This window comes from Aphelocoma coerulescens, chromosome 3 (assembly GCF_041296385.1).
Source record: "Aphelocoma coerulescens isolate FSJ_1873_10779 chromosome 3, UR_Acoe_1.0, whole genome shotgun sequence".
In the NCBI taxonomy this organism is placed as follows: domain Eukaryota; kingdom Metazoa; phylum Chordata; class Aves; order Passeriformes; family Corvidae; genus Aphelocoma; species Aphelocoma coerulescens.
In genome coordinates this window covers 4378582-4394544 of record NC_091016.1, presented here as the reverse complement: position 1 = coordinate 4394544, position 15963 = coordinate 4378582, and the positions used below count along the sequence as shown (strand labels likewise).

The window sequence follows — 15963 nt, the reverse complement described above, 5'->3', positions numbered from 1 at the left end:
TCAATAAAACCTCAACACAGAGAAGAAATATTATGTCCTTCCTTATTTGTTACACAGAAGAGAGCAGTGACATGCTGGCACCAAGAGAAATGTTTTTTAGGTTTTTTTTTTTTTACTTTTTTTTTGGCTTGCACTGCCATTTTTCCTCTGTGGAAAGAGGGAGACATTCTGGCTCTAGTTGCATCTGTTTTCACTATTGCCAAGAAGAAAACTTCCATTTTCCAATTGAACTTAAGGTCCAAGGACCAGCTCAGTTTCCTTCAATAACTTCTGGATCTTTCTCACGTGATCATCTCTTGTCATGATGAGCATGAGAAGGAAACCAGGAAGGGCAGTCTAGCTTTCCAAAGCAAAAGGCTCTTTCCTGAAGTTCTCACTAATTTGGGTCAAGGTTTATTACCAGGTTGAATTACAGACATACATGGCTCTAGATGCCTGCTCTGTTGTCTGCTGCCTGCTCCTGAAGCCTGAAAGTCTCTTTGTTAAGAGCTTGCAAACCAGAATAATCCCACTGCTGTCTTGCATGGATTCAGCCTTGTCTCATGGGAGTGGACAGCCAGGGTGCACATCCCAAGTCTGTTTGAAATGATGCAAGTGATTCCTGAAATACAATATTCCTTTTCACTCCACCTTCTTCCAGCAGCACTTCCCTAGCCTCCTTTTCCTCTCCATCTGGCACTTGCCTCCATCTTTCCCTGCAGCCCACAAATGTTTTCTGCTCTCTGAGCTGCTGCCCTGGTCCTGGAATGCTGTTGGATAAACAGGGGCTAATCTTGGAGATCCTGGAGACAGTGGTTTTCCTCAGAGCACTGTGGTGAGGTCCCCTCTGGCAGCAGGGCCCCACTCCCCATCTTCACCTTTCCCCTCTTCTCCTGCATCTGCGGTGAGTCCTGGGCATGGGAGCCAGAGAGGTCCCTGCTGAGCGAAGATCATCAGATCAGTTAAAAATGAAAAATGTGATGGATCAGATGGATTAGACAGAAAATGGATTGATTGTTCTTTTTTACTTGAGTAACTTGAATTTTTAATAGTTTTAAGAATTTTTAATATTTTTTTTGTTTCATCTTAGCTGGCTAAAGGTGAATATCTACAATTTTAGCAATACTACTTTATTCTGACTGGACACTTGGTATGTTTTATTTATGGAGTGAAATACTGTAAACACCCTTCCAGCCCAAATATGAGTGTTCTTTCTAAAAATTTCTTTCTAGGAATGAACACCCCCATAACAGTCATTGCTGAACTGTTTGCAGTAGACAAACACAAAAGGACTGTAAATGCAGCCAGAGATCAAAATCAGAAAAAAGATCCTCAAAAATGTTTGGCACTGCTTGCTCACCTTTTGGAATATGCGTCTTGTTCCTCTTCTTAAAATATTTTATTTTTTTTAGTATAGCTGGGTGAGCTGGTATTTCTTCTGCTCAAGCTGTCTCTAAACTTATATTTCCAACAGTGGCAGCAGATTACGAGACGATACTTATAGAAATGACATTATATCTTTCTTTAAAATACCCATCCTGAAAGGCAAAATCTGGAGAAATTACAGGACTAAGAGGCCTCCTTTGAGAGGCAGAAACTATTTTAACTTGTTATTTTTAGAGCTCTGCAAATCACATAATTTTTCTCTTCACTGGCAATTCAAAAAAAAAATTGGAAATTGTAATAAGTTTTAAAAAAAAAATCCTTCACAACTTTTTTCTATAAAATGGAAAGTTGAAATATGTCATTTGTGGGCAAATGAGATGCTTCACTTTAATTTCACCATTTTTATTTTAGTTCCTTTTCTTAGATAAAAAAAAAATTAGACGCAGAATGGTTTGTTTTGAGCTGACTGCTCATGTGGATGGGATGGGGGTTCTTGGCCAGGACACCTGTCTTGGAGCAAGACCAGTGACATGGACAACTGTGTCCTTAGTTGGCTGATCCATTGTGAATATTCCCATGGGTCTGTGGACCTTGCTTCCTCTTCCACCATGCACCACAAAGATTAAACAAAGAGGTTTGGTCTGGGATACTTCTGAGTAATAATGCTGATACCTCCTGTGATTGTGGGCGTTATCCTTGAATTAGCCTTGTAAGTCGCTTTCCAGGGATGGGAAGTGCTGTTTGGGGAGCCCCACCATGCCCTGGGAGAGGCTGGATTGCCTGCCTGTGGAACACCTGTGCCGATGGAGCATCCATGCTGGGATGCTGCCCTCCCGTCCTTCCTGGTGCTCTGCCCACCGGTGTGTGGGTGAGTCACGGGAACTGTTTGCAGTGAGGAGATGGGGCTGTAAGCGGAGCAAAGGGCTCTGAAACTTTCTGGCATTAAGGAAGGTTGAGCACTGATTTCGTTTTAATGGGAGCGATGTTGAAGAGGGGCCTGACTGGTAACAATCAGCCACTAAAATATGATGTGGTAGGAAGAGGTGAGTGCAAAAAAGGGGTAGCAGTAGCAAAATAACTATCAGCAGCAAGAGCGGGTTTGGGGCAGTAAATTAAGATACTTACATTTGGAAGCAAGTGGGATAGGAGATCTGGGGAGGGTTGGATGATTGATGTGATATTCTGTGAGATGAATTATGGAGTTTGAGTGTCTTAGGAGCAACCAGGTGACTGGATTCCCACAGGATCTCACACAGAGCGATCACACTCATGATCTCACACTCGTGGGACAGTGTCAGAGAGCACCTTCACTTGCAAGACACTGCTCACAAGCAGATGTCCCAGGATATGCAGTCTTGTGCCCTTTCCAACTTGGGAAAGGACCACTTCAATATTCATTGTGGATAAAGAACAGTAATGCTTCTGTTTCCTTTCTCCGTTCCTCTTTTTTAACGAGAAAAGATTTCAGTAGAAGAAACTCGTTTTTCTGAGATCTCACTTCCAAAACTCCTTCCTCAGAGTGATTCAACCTACAGTTTTAGAGTTTGTTTAATTACATTTTTAAACTTCCCTCCCTTAATTACTCCTGTTTTTTTTTATTAACACCTAAATATGCTACTATTTGGGGCACAAACAGACAGAGATTACAATTAACAGAATAATTACACTCTTTTTGTCAGTGTAACCTCATGGTACAGAAAGTATTACAAATCCATTTAAAAACATATTAAATGTTCATATTAATGAGGATAATAGAGAACAAGTACCAGCAAACTAAATATTGTTAATGATTTTGAGCTATTAAATTCATTACCATTTCCTTTCATAATAAAGTGGTTAGTTGCTAATTAGACCTTTTTTAACTCATCATTATTGAATTCATTACATTGTGTGCAGTTAACCCTTAAAGATCTGCCTGGGTTTACAGATGCAATTAAAAAATAATTTCAACAGCATCTGAAGCTGAGATGCCATTCTCAGACCCGCTTGTATTTTTGACAGTAGCTCCATGTACTTTTCTCCTGGTACATTTTCTTGACACATCATGCCTAGCAGCTTCTCAGCTGTCACAGCAGCTCCAGCAACACATACGATGGAAACATGCTGTATTCATTTCATTTAATAGCGTTTAATGTTAAAGCTAAAGTAGAACCCACTTGTTTGGCCAGGGAAAAAAACATCCCTCAGTGCGCTAAATGGTTGATGCCAACGAGCTGCTCTTCTCCGAGTTAAATCTGCTCGGAGTTGGGATGAGGTACCTTTTCCTCCTACAGGGTATCCTACAGGATATGCTTGTGCCTATCTGGGTATCTGGTCTTTCTCTCCAACCCTAGATGGAAATCCCATCCCTGCCAGAGTTCGTGTCAAAAACCCTCTTTGGTTGCAAGGCATCCCTGCACTCATTTTTGGCAGCTCTGAGGGTTTGCTCCACTCCTGGGAACGGGGTGAGTGCCACCGTGCCTGTGTCTGATCTGATTCCTGGAGAGGCCACTCCTGGGGACTGAATCAAAGGGCTGCTTTGCTTCTCCTTCTTCCTCCTGTCCTCACTTATTCAAAGGAGGGAGTCTCCATTTCTTAACTTCTTTCTTTTTCACTGTGCATGTTTTTTTGCTTTTCAAAAAAACCCAAACCACAAGTAACACCCTTCTCCCTCCCCCCCCCCCACCACTTTAAAGTTATAGGTACTTAAATAATGCTGGGACTCCACGGTTTGCCTGGTTGTGGCACAGCAACATGTCAGGAGAGGGGCAGTAGTGTCTGTTTGGAAAATGCCATTTCTGGAGCAGCTCTGCTGTGGCAGCAGGGCTGTTGCAGCGCCAGCAGGCAGGCGTGCACTGCTCACGTTACTCACTGCAAGCAACCCCACCAAGGAAAAATTTTACTTGGGTGGGAAAGGCTTGGTGACACTTATTGCTGCTGTGCTTGGTGGCCGAAAGCTGGGCTGATGGATACCCTGCAAGTCCAGGAGATAACAGATCAGCTCTGGAGAGGCTCTGGCTGCCCTCCTTCTGTCTGGGCATGGTGAGATGTGGGGGTACAGCTGTGGGCCCCATGCCTGCTCCCCAGTATATACCCACAACACCACCATGGATTTGTAACTTCTGTTTTATTTAAAAGCAGCTCCCTTTCACCTGTGAACAGCGAGGGTATAAATGTGCCTCACCAATCATATTGGACTATTGTATTATACAGTCTATTGAATGTTTTTGGCAGGCACGAGCCCCTGTGCTACTGTGTCCTTATTTTATTATTGTTTTGAGGGTAGAGCTGTGTGATTATCCATTCTTGCTTCAGGCATAGCAAGCCATCTGGAATGCTTATTAAACCCACAGGCAGATCAGAAGGATATAACTCTGATGATGTACATGTACATGGGCTGTACTACATCATCAGAGCATTGCTCCTCTGATGATGTAGTACACATTAGTGGGCCTAGATAATGGATTAGAACTAGCAGAGTGAAAGTTAGACTTTTTGAAGGATGGATATGGTGAGGTTTTTTTCTCCCTCTGGGTAACTGCTGGCATAAGATGTGGAAAGGAAAATTTAAAAGTGAGCCAAGGAGGCTTCAAAACTTGTAAGTGCTTAGCTTGTCAATGGGGAGGGACAAGTGGTGATTAAGAGGCTTAAGGAGACAGCTTTGAAACCCTGAATCATTGCGAAGAGGTCATATGTACTTGTCTGTTCAAGTGAAAAGGGACATGGAATGTGTCCAGGAAAATGCTGCTGCTCTGATCCTCCTTTGGTTGGTCACCAGGGTTGGTTTTGGGCAGGACTTTGGCTTTTCCTCATACTCCAGTCCTGCAGCAAAAAACCCAACACCCTGTGTTATGACACACAGAAGTAGTTCTTCAGCAGTTTCCAAATTTATGCTCATCACATATTTGCAAGTACTATTCAGAAATAAGCTTTTCAAATGAACGAGGGATCTGATCAGCTTTCAAACTAGCCATGTGTCTTCTTTTCTGAGTATGAAAAGAAAATCAACATCAGTAAAAAAGAAAAACAATCTGGGCACTACGTATGGGCTGTAGGTGAAGGAGGGAATAACTATTTGCATCTCTGTGGAGTTCTAAATATAATTTCTGTTTCTCTTTGTTCGTAACCCTTTTTGCAGTGCTTTTCTGAGGTAGCTGATATTTGTCTAATCATGGGAAAGGTGTTTCGTGTCTAAACAAAACCTTTTCCTGTGAAAGCTGGGAAGGTTCATAAAAGTTAGGTCATTCAGTTGGGAAGCTGAATGTGTGCTATGCAATTTAGATAACAAATTGCACACTTTAAATATCAAACTGTAAATATCAAGTACTCAAAAGAATATTGACATTTTTGAGCAATTCCAAAGAGTAACAGAACTTTCAAAGAGGAGCCGTACATAGTGAACATATGCTCTAAAAATCATAGCTGTAAAGTAAGGCAAATGCCTGTTTTAACAATGGCAAATAGCAAGTGGGGAAAGGGATGGGTCACACTTTATTAATGCTCAGTGTGTCTCAGGTCTGTCAACACCCTCACCTGCATGGCTGAGGGAAGGGTGCAGCGTGAGCAGGAGGTGCACATTTGTCAAAGCACCACTTCGTGATTTTGGGTGCAGAATAGCAACACTTGAGTAAGTGCTTTGCCAAAATCTTTATTTTAGGGTGACTGCGTGGCTTTCCAGTTTGATGGTGACCGGGTTTATCTTTGAGGTGTAAAGGAGGGTTAGTAAAAATTCCCAGTTAGAATTGGAGTTCATAATTTACATGACTGTCAACAGATAGTTTCCCATTTGACAGTTTTTGAGGTTTTCTTGGTGAAGAACCACAGTGAACCCCAGTTTGTGACCATTATGTGCTTCTCTTTACTGGGGTTTGCTGGCCACAAGGAGAGTTTGTTTTCTCTTTCTGAGCAAGTATCTAGAAAAGTTTCTGTTTCGTTCCTGTGCAAAATAGAAGGAAGCTTGGAAAGCTCTTTCCTCTCACTGCAAATTAAATGTCCCCTTTTTGAATAGTCCATGCTAGCACAGCTCCTGGGTAGCAATTTTGGCAGGAGGAGTGTGTGTGGGTGTCCGTGTGTGTGTGTTGATTCCCAGATTTGCACCTCTCTCAGTGTAGCATCCAGCTTTTGCCCTTTTTCAAGCCTTCCTTCTCTGTTCTTTCCCTGGGTGCCTTACCATGTTTTTGCTCGCAGGAACACCTTCCTTCTCTCCCCCATGAGTTACCCTCTGTCCTCTGGAGTCTCCATCCGTGCATCCCACTGCAGAGCTGCTGCAAAGCCATGTCCCCCACTCACCTTCCCGTGCCAGTTTGCTTCTTTCCCTGCCACCACTTTGTCCCCAGCTCCAGTTCGCTGGGGAAGGAGATGACAAACTGTCACTTTCTCAAACACCCTCTCCTCCACCGACTACTCTTAAAGAGGCAGTGGGATAAATGAAATTCAGTATTCAAAAGGCTCAACTCCTCCAGAAAATATTCCACCCACAAGTGGGGAGCTTCAAAATCCATTCCTAGCAGTTAATGCTCCATCCTAAATGACACAGCTTTTCAGTAGTGACATGTGCATTGATCTGCATTACAAAAATAAGAGAAATAGCACTTCTTTTCAGCAGCAGATAATTACCAGCATACATCAGGTTCCCTCCTGCTGATACCCACAGGGTGGAGGGGATGCGGCCAGCTCGCACGTTCAGCCAGATAAATAATATTGATTGGGATTTGTGTGGAGCCTCGGCACGCCCCTCCTGGCTGGTGTGATTAGCCACGGGGGGACATTCGCTCCAGTTACAGGATTTCACCCCAATCACGTCTGCCACGCAAAGGTGCTGGTTAGGCACGACCAAGCTGGGAGCTGAGAGCTTCTCCAGGCCTTATCAGAAAAGATCAGAGCCAGGTGGAAGAGCTGGATGAGCTGTGGGACAGATGTATAAGAAGTCCTCCCAGCTCCATCAGTGGGGTGCAGCCACCCCGGCAAAAGCACCGAACTCCCCTCTTTCCCTTGCCTGCTGCCCGTTTGCAGCTGTGGGAGGTAATTTCCAATAGCCGACTGCTGATTTTTGCAGTCTACATGATGAAACAGCGTGCTCCACCGGGGCCAGGGTCTGCCTGAGGTGTTTGAAAAGTCCCCCTCTCTGGGGTTTGGCTCTGATGAGCAGCCGCTGCTCCACGCAGGTGAATTCAGCTTTGCAGGAGCTTCCGAGCTCCTCTGCAATGAACCCCCTTGGGCAGGAGGCACTTCAAATATCTGTGAGGGAAGGGGTGCCACTCACCAGCCACCAAATGCCTGCACTGCCCTCAGGCAGGACGAGGGCCTTTACTTGACTCACCTCTCTTCGGGGCAGATGTCTAAAAAATCACTGCTGTCGTTTTTCTGGCTGAGCCATCAGTACACAGAAACACCTTTGTTTTCACAGGAGTGCTGGAAAAGCTGCAGCTAGCAGGGAAAGGGGCTGCTGCTGCCTATGTGGGACTTCGCCATTTCTCACTTCATATAGTCTGTCGTACTTTAGAGGCAAATAAAGCCCATTGGCAACGGGACTGAAAGTGCTCTCTGGGTCTAAGCACACTCCAGTGTTTTAGCTCCACTGAATTTCCTCTCATCAGTGAATGCAATCTGCCGTGAGAAAGTTTTACTGTCTCTGAGTCCTTGTGAAAACATTCTTAGATAATTGAGACATTCCCAAACAATTAAGATAACCAGATGTGTCTGTTATTTGTAATTACCTGAACATGAATTCTTTTCTTCAAGAACAGTTCCATTTTTTTGTGCTTTTTGAATTACTCCAGATAATGGATACGAAGATTAACTTCTCTGAAAAGTAATCTGTGGTTTGTACCCAGTATGTCTCATTCTGATGCAAAATCACCTCCTCCCAGGATTGAGTGCTGGGGCTGAAACAATATGTGAAATGAACTTTCCAGTTCTGCTGTACTTGTGATCCCCAGCCTGCCATGCCCTTGCAGGTGACAACATGGGGTGAACTTGGAGGCTTGAAGTCTATCAACAACCCATGAAGAAGATGGTAAAATGATTTCTTCAAGCAGGGAAAATTGCTGAAGGCTCAAAAGTGGTTTCACAAACCACTTCGTTAAGTAGCACAGTTTGAATAAAAGGGCTTTTGCATATGCTGCATTTGCACCTAGAGCTTCTCCAGCATTTTCATTTTACAAAGCACCTGGCTTTTGCTGCAGCGCAGCACCCGAGGAGAGGGAAGTTGAGGCAGCCTGGCAAATTCACAGTGTAGGAAAGACACCTCTCCGTTTGGTCCCTCTTTCTTCTGGTGCTTCAGTATCAAAATTGGTATTGCCCGTCATGACTTTTTGTTGCAAAATGAGTCTTTTAAGTCTTCCCTCTTCCCTGCTTCATCAAACAGGGCTTGATTGAGAGCTGGCTGTTAACACCCAGCTCCCGGGGTGGGCATTTGACCATCCCTTTTCCAAGGAGCCTCCTTGCTGCTTGCTCCTGGTGGGCTTCCCTCCTGCTGTGCCTGCAGCTGTGCTGCCGTTTCACCAGGACATTGGCTCCACTCCCATGTATTGCAGGTTTTTTAAGGACAGCTCCCTAAATTAGCTCCACCTAGGAACTATGTGTCAGTGGTCCTTTCTGCACCAAGGGCTGTAGCTCTGTGCTGGTTATTCCTGAGTTGGAGTCATCACCTTCAAATCCCTTCTTGTGGTCCATTTCCTGGCAGTGTCTCTGCAGAGACAGGCAAAGGGGAGCACTGTTGCAGCTCAGGGCAGTTAAGCTGTTTAATCACAGCTGTTATCCTCATCTTTGGTGCATATCTTACTGTTTGTCATAGCTGTGCACTGGAAATAGGGAGGGGGAAGTGTCTAAGTCCCAAGGCTCTGGTCTACTTTTCCTCTCCTGAGCCAATGGCCTCATCTTTGTCTTCTCCGCTGACAACTTCCTCCCATTCTGTGTGTGCTTGTAATTAACACCGGTGAGACCAATGGTGATGATGTCACCTTCAGTTGTTCCAAGAAAAGTTAATTTTTCAGAAGAAAAGGAGGAAAAGCAATTCTTGTATGAATACTTGGTGATTGGTGAGTTCAATATAGAGGGGTTTTTTTCCTTGAAGCTCTTTCCCTCTTTCTCTTGACAGTTTTGCCCCCGGCACTGTTGTCTTTGTTGTCCCAGAGGAATATCCTTGAGTGTATTAGTCATGTACATATCAACTGAGACTTCTGTCACCACTTTCCAGCCTGCTGAGGACTTAAAGATCACAGTACTGTCTGGGTGCTGAAAATAGATGGGGCTTAGAGGTGGTTTGGGAGACTGGCGAGAAATGCTTGTTTTCACTCCTGCTCATGGTTAGGAGGTCTGCTCAGTGTGAGGTAAAGTCCCTCCTCTCTGCTGCACACAGGGAGCTGGGACACCTTTCCCAGGTAGGAGGAGCACACGGTGGAGGATCTGGTTGTTTAAACTCCCTCTCCTTCAAAAGTTGAAGGCATCACTGAGTTGTTATCTGGGAGCCTACTGATGTTTTCAGGAAGGTCTGAGCATTATTCAACCATGGTAAATGCAAAGCAGGATTTCTGGTGCAGGGAGGCAGCTTAGCACTGATTTCTTCACTGGGTTCCTTCAGAGCTGATTCTCCTCAATCAGACCAGTCCTTTTTGTTCTTTTATATTTTATATTGTGCATGTTTTTGTGTTGCAAGAAAGGAACGTGCACATTCCTTTTGTGTGGTCATTTTGTGTTAGTCTGCAGCAAAACGTGGCAGTCTTTGGAGGTGAGCTCTGTACTGGTGTGGGGAAGGAGCCTTATCTGAAGCAAACCACGTGCTGAAGTTTGCCTTCAGGTGAGCTAAGACTTTACAAAGACTGTCTTGGGATTTCAGGAATGGCTTGAAGACCTATAATAAAGTAGAGAGTTGCACAAAAGGATTTAATTTTAATAACATCGTGTGTGTGAGCAAAAGGGAGAAGGTTGGAGTTTAGTCACACAGAACCAAAATCTAAGGGAAGGGAGGCAGAGGGAGGAGAAAACTGGGCTAGGTCAAAAAGATTGCAAAAAAATTATAATGAAAGAGGAGTGAAAAGCATGAGGCATGAAGCAGGCTGCTAGAAAAGTGTTTAGTTTGAATGTATTTGGTACTGGGACGAGAGCGAGGTGAGAAGGGAAGGAAAAGGAATTGAGCCTAAAACTACTCCTGTATCTACTACTGAAAAGTGTAGCCACTACTGAAAGGTGGTTTTTCTTCCCTTTTAGAATGTGTGAATGCCTTTTTTTTTTCCTTTTTTTTTCCCCCCAAGAGTTTCTAAGCGTCTTTTTGTACTAATAGTAAAGCAGACATTGTGGTCCTACAGTGAGCAACATAGAAGGTGTGGCTGGAGGTGCCCAGGAAAACAAATCCATGGAATATGTTTCTTTATCAGGGCTGAAATGTTTTGTCAGATGCAAGCTGGTCTCAGGGAGCACTTCTAGAGGAGCACTTGGGGGTTTGGCAAGGTCGGGGAAAGTGCTTTAGGCTTGCAACTTCCCAGGTCTCCATTCCTGGAGACTGCTCATGCAGCTCCTTCTCTCTCTCTGTCCCCATGGGTATAAAAGGGTGGTTTGCAGCCCCTGCCTCATAAATGCACTGTGCAATTCATGGCCTCTTATTTTCCAACATGTGGAGGGACAAGGAGGGGAACCTTGCCAAGGCTGAGCTAAGGATGGCCGAGGAGAGCCCTGGCCTTGGGGGTCCCACTGAGCCCTCTGTACAAGCAGCATTCAGACCTGCTTACCCAGCCTGCCTTCATCACAAATCCTGCATTTCCAAATAAATATTTTAACAAAAGGGAATTGTGCAGATTGTTAGTGTAGCTTATTAGGTTTTAAAAATTCATGTTTCTAAATTCCCAGTATTATTTTCTCCTTGCTTTAAAGGAAAAAAAAAAAAAAGAAAAGGGGGGGTGGTGGAATCTCTTTTCGATAAGGGTTTAATTGTCTGTTTCATCTGGAAAGCTCTCTGAATTGAAACTCCCTTCTCCACAGTGCTACCTGAGCACTTCACAATTTTATTCTCTTGAAGTGTCTATTTTACCATTTGTCTCACTTTCAAGCTTTTAACTAGAACTGGACATTTGTGGCCAGACAAAGGAATTTAAACTAAGTAGCGTGTTATGGACTACTTCAGGTGACTCTGCTTGGATTATATCGCTCTGACATTACAGCAGCTAAAGCAAAGGGCATTAACACGAGCCTATTGAATGTAGACCTGCAACTGAGATGAGAGAATTTCACTGAATTCCCCATTGCATCTTTCCACTGACCTTACCCCTGTGTTTGGGAGATGCCTGAGCTAAGAGAAGTATTTTATCATTGGGTTTTTTTTAAGTCCCTAGAGAAAGATGCTTATGTATCAGGAAGTGATACGCTTTACCTGGAGTAGCTCAGGATATGGGAATTTGGTTTTCTGTCTCATTTGATTACCAGCTTGGAGCTTAGGTTTGAAAATGGAGTAGACTTAGTGGCATTAATGGTATGGAAGGTGGGTCTGCCTTGTAATGTGTGGTGAGGGCAGACACCTGAGTGGCAGAGTTTTGCAGTAGGGGACAGTAATGAATATGAGTGGTAAATCAGTCAAATGACAGATAATTCCTCATGGAAGACTCAAAGAGCCACTGGACTCTGGAGCTGCTGGCGGTCTGTGAAGCAGTAGCTGCTCTGAGTAGGTGCTCAGAAGCACCCTGTGCTGGCAGTCAGATGTACCAGCACTAGGAGGTAATTTGGGACATAAAACCCCTCTGCTGTTACTGTCTGTACTTAAGTATGTTGCAGGGATGCCCCTTCCAGGACTGCCCCTTCCAGGACTGCTCAGAAGGCATAAAATATGCTAAGCAGCTGGTAAAGGGGAAAAAATAACATGTGGCAGAGAGAGATTGAAGGATATGCATAAAAATATATAGGAGATACTTCTGGTGGAAATGTGAAATGTGACATTTTTGTGTTTGTGATGCTGCAGAGTGCGGTCGCTGTGCTGGTGGCAGGGCTGCAAAAGGGTTGTTTTCCTATTGAGGCCAAACAAAACGAGGGCAAAATTTTCTAAGTTGAGGAATTTTGTGGTACTGGGAGGCAAATTACTGCACGCCCTGGTACAAAAGAGCAGGGGTAAACAACACAATGTGCTGGGAGTTGCAGCTGCATGTGCAGCAGTGCCGTGCATACATTAAGTGCCCGTGTTGTCAGGACGAGTGACAGCGTTGACTGAAAGCCAGGTAGGAGCTCCTGTCAGTGCCGGGCAGAGTCACAGCACTCCTAACAACGAAGTCTATTCTGGTTACATCTGACATGGGCATCCAGAGCTTCTGCTTTGGGGAATTTTATTTATTTAGACCCAGGGAAGGCCGCTGAGCTGCTCCATGGGGCTCCAGCTTCCTGCCACAGCAATTAGACAAAGTGATCCATGCTGGTTCATCAGGAGAATGGAATTTTCTGTACCCTCTTTCCTTACGGTACCTTTTTTTCTCTCCTGCTGGATGTTACTGTAGGAAGGACAAAAAGAAAAGCATAGGGATAGCTAAAGAAAGCTCTTCTGGAGCTTTGCCTTGGGTGCTCCAACCATTTGTGAAGTTATTCCATGAGGGACAGTGAGTCATGGAAGTCTATTGTTTTGTGTCTTCAACTGTGCACCAATGTGTGTGGAAAAGGGACTGCACAGCCCCAAGTCTCTCCTTCCTCCCCAGGAAAACCCTTCAAAGGCCAAATCAGGAGATACAGGCCGTGCCCCAGTTTGATTAAGGTACGTCTGTGTGTGACTTACCCTGGGCTGAGCATATCCAAGGCAGGAAGGTAAACATCCCATTGTGCTGGATTTGATGAAAGAAAATCCTGGAAAACCTTGTGCTTTTCTAAGAAAACTGCCAGAGGCAGATTATTAGGTCTGAATTAAAATGCAGACGAGATTCATTAAATTGTTGACCCTGCCCCCTCCAAAAAAAAGTCAGGTTGCCGTCTTAAATTGACAGCATTAGAGACAAATTATGTGCACTGATTAATAAGTGTGGGCTAAATTACGGCTCAGAGAGCGGGTGGAGCGCAGTGGGAACGGAAGCGAGGGAGGGAGCGCAGGAGGCAAAAGCCACCCTGCCTGTGGGCATAGAGCAGTGCCAAGGGCTGGGGTCCTGTGGCACCAGAGATGATGGAGGAAGGAGCAGGAGGATGAGCCTCCTCCAAAGAGCCCATTTCCTTTGGGATGCTGCTGTGACACCTTGGTTGCCAATGTGCTCCCCGGGACGTCGGTGTTACGGGTCTGTGCTGAGCTCAGGGACTGCGTTACCCTTTTTCTTTGGGGTAGGGGGAGCTTTGCTCTCAAAAAAGAAGGAAAAAAACCCACCCAAACCTTGGAAGGGTTGGATTTAAGAAGTTCAATAAGAACAGTAGGGTAAATTAGAGACTTGAGAAGCTAATTTCCATCACACTGGGGGAAAAATATACTGACCATTTCAGCATTTCAGACAAAAAAGGGAAAAAGCAGGCATAATAACACGTGGGTTACTCACAAGACATAATTCTCTGCAAATACTATGACCAGTACATAAATAGCAAAATGAATGTTATTAACATGTTAATTTTACTAACCCTTTAACCTATTGATTAGCCAAACAGAAGGAAACAGCATCTTTTCATGCTTCGGCCCCCCCTTGCTTTCCATGTAATTGGATTCAAATTCACATCTGTAGCTACTAAACCAATGTTTTCAACCTTTCTTCTACACCTCCCCACCCCCAACTGTTTAACCTCCCATCTCCAGTGCTGGCATAAATGTAAGCCTTTATTTGTGAATATTCCGATAAGCACTTTGCCTCCAACTGTATTGTTCAAGTACCAGCATCATTGTTACAGCTGTAATTGTTACTATCAAGACACAGTTCTTTGTAATTAGAAAGTCAAGATGGTATTCAGCAGTATGGCAGCACAGATTCTCATTTGTTAGGCTATTAGAAAAAAAATGTTTACAGAGAAAACAGTGTCATTGTTTAGTGCTCTTAATTGACCATCTGCCTGGTAAAGAAATGTCCAAAGAAGGATAAATAAGACTATAGTGCACTTATTTATTTATTTTCTTTGTGCAATGAGTAAATTAGGAAAAGCAACAGCAGATCCAAACTAGACAAGACATTGCTAAATCAGGCTGCAAGTGAAATCATGTCATGAATACATTAACTTTTATTTCTCTCAGTGTCAAGACTCATGTCTGCATCTTCCTCAAAGTTTGTTGGGAAGAAAAAGGAGGCCAGATCTTGGTGGGCACTGTGGAGTTGACAGCATTCATCTTTTAACAAAGTCAAGCATATGCTGCTTTGAGTGCAGCATCTTTGCATGCTCAATGACGTGTTTAATGTCACCTTTCCCACTGTAAATCATCCCTGAGTAAATCCACAAGGGAGAGTGGTACTAGGAATTAAGCAGGAGAGAAATAAAATTCATGACCATGTGGTTCTATCTCAGGGAATTTGGTACGTATTGACAAGAGAGATTCACACCTGACGGGGCCGAGAGCTAATTTGTAGTAGGGCTGTTTATCTTCTGCCTGAAAGGAATACTTTTTCATATTTAATGTGCATTTTCCTCATCTCCATGTGTGTATGTTTGTGATTTAGCGTGGCTAAGGGTGCATCTGCTTTTGCTGCTTGGCAAAAATGTAGTTTCAAATTTCAGGCTAATTCAAAATTCTGTGTTTTCCCTATGAAAAAGTAAAGGAGGGACAGTTTGGCCTTCAGAAACCAGGTTTGATGTTTTCACTGCACAAGGCACTGTCTTAGGAAGGGAGTATTTGATCTGTTCTTGCAGCATTTGTTTACAGTCTTGAAATGAGAAATGAAGAAACCCCAACAGTATTACCATGCTAAACCAATATGGTAAATGACCAAACTGATTTCTTGTACTATTTGTCTTCCAACATTCCAGGTGGAAATAAACCAGTACATTTATATGTTGATTTATTACAGTGTGGAGGAAAAAAAAAAGTAAAAAAACAAACAGAAAGAGAAGCAGTAGGAAAAAAAGCAGGAAAAAGAGAAATGAACTAAAAAAATAATTACATTTATAAATAATAATAATTTCTCAAAATATTACCAGCAAGGGGAGCCCCTGTTTTGCCTCGTCCCTGGTGACTGCAGTGTCCATGTAAAGCTGCCCCTACTCAGATGGTGACAAGGGACAGAGCCAGTGACAATGGTCATAGTGCCGTAGTGCAGGTGGGTGAAATTTCCCAATACTTCAAAAGCTGACAGTGTTTTAGCCATCAGTTCTTCAAAGTGAATTTTCTCTCCATAAAACCTCTCCTTTGATGCCTTCACCTGATTCCTCAGGTGCATCATGCCTCGTCCATCTGTTCCTATTGAAACTTTCTGGTTTTCCATCTCCTCCTGGTTGCTGTACTAGATATTTACCCTAATACTTTTTGTCTCTTCTTCCCTCGGTATTCATTCTTGTGCACAGATTTATTTTTTCTTTGAGTTTTGAGGGAGTATCTCAAAATCTTGGTTTCCTGCCTGATGGCTTTTAAGAAGGAATGGTAGCTAATGGAACCTACCCATCATTTGTCTTTAAAGACACCAAACAAAACCCAATGCTTCTAAATTTAGAATTTCCTTTTTCTACCATTTCTGCAGATTTTTCACTAGTGCCAACTGC

General features: G+C 43.8%; 1 long non-coding RNA gene across 15 annotated transcripts in view; it reads left to right on the top strand.

Moving 5' to 3' along the window:
- Positions 1-15963, top strand: part of LOC138107555 (uncharacterized) — a 108376-nt gene that overhangs the window by 74556 nt on the left and 17857 nt on the right. Inside the window, exon 4 of one of the 15 annotated variants that reach the window (XR_011149589.1) lies at positions 15406-15524. The exons of the other annotated variants lie outside the window; for them this stretch is intronic. This is a non-coding gene — a long non-coding RNA (uncharacterized lncRNA). The remainder of the gene's footprint in view (positions 1-15405; positions 15525-15963) is intronic. 15 annotated transcript variants of the gene reach the window in all.